Genomic DNA, 3,101 nt, shown 5'->3' with positions numbered 1-3,101 from the left:
AAAACATTTTTATAGCAGCTCATTTTTTTTTTTTTTTGGTTGCAAAGAATAGAATGACTATCAAATGGAGAATGGCTGAACAGGTCATGGAATATGATTTTGAAGTAATACTATTGCTTTTTCTTGCTAGACTCCTACCATGTAGTAGTGCTAGCTGGGCCCTCTCCTTGTAATTTGGATCCATCCTTTCTCCTGGAGCGATCCCCCGAAGTCTCGTTATTATGACTGAACAGATGACCCTTCAGGGTACCCTTAAAGGCCACAATGGCTGGGTGACCCAGATGGCTACAACTCCCTAATTCCCAGACATAATCCTGTCAACCTCACAAGATAAGACCATTATCATGTGGAAGCTTACCAGAGATGAAATAAATTATGGGATTCCCCCAGCATGCCCTCAGGGGTCACTCACATTTTGTTAGTAATGTGGCTATTTCCTCTGATGGCCAGTTCGCACTCTTGGGCTCCTGGAATGGCACATTAAGATTGTGGGATCTTACAACTGGCACTACCCCAAGGAGCTTTGTTGGTCATACCAAGGATGTACTGAGTGTAGCCTTCTCTTCAGATAACAGGCAGATTGTCTCTTGTTCCCAGCATAAGACTATCAAGCTGTGGAACACCCTGGGTGTCTGTAAATACACTGTGCCAGATGAGAACCACTCAGAGTGGGTGTCCTGTGTCTGTTTTTCACCCACTAGCAGCAACCCTATCATTGTCTCCTGTGGCTGGCACAAGTTGCTCAAGGTCTGGAACTTGGCCAACTGCAAACTGAAGACAAACCACATTGGTCACACGGCTACCTAAACAAAGTTACAGTTTCTCCTGGTGGCTCTCTCTGTGCCTCTGGAAACAAGGATTGTCAGGTCATGCTCTGGGACCTCAATGAGGGTAAACACTTCTATACTTTGGATGGTGGTGATATAATCAATGCCCTTTGCATCAACCCCAATCGCTACTGGCTCTGTGCTGCAACTGGGCCCTGCATCAAGATCTGGGACCTAGAGGGTAAAATCACTGTGGATGTGCTTAAGCAAGAAGTGATCAACATCAGCAGCAAGGCTGAGCCTCCCCAGTGTACTTCCTTAGCCTGGTCTGCTGATGGGCAGACTCTATTTGCTGTATACACAGACAACTTGGTGTAGGTGTGGCAAGTGACCATTGACACTCGATAAAAGGGTTGACTATAATCGAATTTTGAAATAAAGACCTTAATTTATGCCTTTTGTAAAAAAAAAAGAAGTAATATGATTGTGCTAAAAAGAAATGATGAGCAAGATGCTTTTAGGAAAAAAAAAAGACCAGGAAAGTTCCATGAACTGATGGAAAGTGAATTGAACAGAACCAGGAGAACATTGTACACAGTAACAGAAATATGTAAAATTATTAATTGTAAATGACTTTGCTATTTTCAGCAATACAAAAATCTAAGACAATTCTGAATAACATATGAAGAAAAATGCTATCCACCTCCAGAGAAAGAACTAATGAAATTTAAAAGCAGATCAAAGTATCCTTTTTTTAAACTTTCTTTTTCTTTCTTTTTTGGGGGTCTATTTTATTTCATAACATGACTAATGCAAATATATTTTATATGGCTGAACATGTTTAACCTTTTTTCTAATTGCTTAGCTTGTTAATGAGAGACATTGGGAAGAAAATTAGAACAGAATTTGGAACTTAAAATAAAAAAAAAACACACACACACCAAACATTATCAACATTATCAATTAAACTACTGGAAGTAAGATTTTTGAGATTAGTGTAGTTGTGTGCCCCAAAGTATCTTTGCCAGTGCTTTTTACCCCTTGTAACTGTATACCATCATAACATGTTTTGCATCTTGAGCCCTGGTTTGCAAATATCCTAGATTTACATATTCTCTCATGGAGAGTAGAATTATCCCATTCCAAAAAAGGCACATAGCACACTTCATTCCAGCTTAGTAGACCCATGTTTCTGTACTTCCCAAAACAGTGCCATCTTTATGTCAGTTGTATATCATATCTCCTTCAGACTATCCCATAATCCTTTCTGTTCTCCTATTCTCCCTATCACTTGTCAATACAACTTATCATTGAACTGATTCCCATTATGTTAATTATTATTCCCCACAACTGAACTCATTAAGGGTTGTGTTTTCCCCCACAGATATCTCAGCATGGGCCCCAAGCCTTCCCTTGGATATAAACCAAATTCTAGAAAAGAACTTAATCTATTTACATCCACACCTATTCTGGGGGAGTATAGTATTGTAAGCCAAGTTGTAGAAAACAAGAGTTTATACAGGAACCCTACATCCTTCTAGGAAGAATTCCTTTATTCCTGAAGACTATATATATATATATATATATAAAGACAAGAAGGCAGGGGACTCAAATTAGAGGATAATGTATAGTTGAACTAGTTGTCCAATTTCAATATAACTTTTTTTTCTTTTTTTTTTTAGTGAGGCAATTGGGGTTAAGTGACTTGCCCAGGGTCCCACAGCTAGTAAGTGTTAAGTGTCTGAGGCCAGATTTGAACTCAGGTCCTCCTGACTCCAGGGTCAGTGCTCTATCCACTGCACCACATAGCTGCCCCTCAATATAACTTTTCTTCTAATTCTCAATAATATTTTGATGTCTATAGTATGTCCTTTAAAATATTTTGGTACTAGCCTGTTTCTGTCTAAATTATTGAGGAACTAGGTTGGGGTTTATGAAAATATTGCTACTTATAAATTAAAGGTTGTTGTACCAATCTTGGCAGTAAGCATTTATTATTAATTAAGATCACATATTACTAAAATTTTGACCACGTGTCTGACTGACTTCCCCAGTAGTTACATACCCAGCACATTTTGTCAAGCAGGAGAGGAGAGGGTGTGTAGCTCATTCAAGAGGTTCCCAGGTGCAAGAACTCAAACTTCCTGCAGTCCAGTCACTTTCCCCCTTTGATAGAGGTGGCTCTTACACACCAATGATTCTAGCTAATTAGCTAGAATCATTCAATTCCATTTGTTGATGTGACCTGAGGGTGGTCCATATTAAAATGAGTTTTACTGTGATGAAGTCAGGGTGGAGTGAAAGACAGACACCCTGTGGGGAAAGGCACTTTCA

At 39.2% G+C, this 3,101-nt stretch overlaps 1 pseudogene; it reads left to right on the top strand.

Annotated features, from left to right (window-relative positions):
* Positions 1 to 221: 221 nt before the first annotated feature.
* On the top strand, positions 222 to 1,175 carry LOC122735879 (annotated as a pseudogene).
* Positions 1,176 to 3,101: the final 1,926 nt, after the last annotated feature.

The sequence above is a fragment of the Dromiciops gliroides genome, chromosome 1, assembly GCF_019393635.1.
Source record: "Dromiciops gliroides isolate mDroGli1 chromosome 1, mDroGli1.pri, whole genome shotgun sequence".
NCBI classification, from domain to species: domain Eukaryota; kingdom Metazoa; phylum Chordata; class Mammalia; order Microbiotheria; family Microbiotheriidae; genus Dromiciops; species Dromiciops gliroides.
Note: the sequence above shows the minus strand (reverse complement) of the source record. Positions and strands in the feature narration are given on the sequence as shown.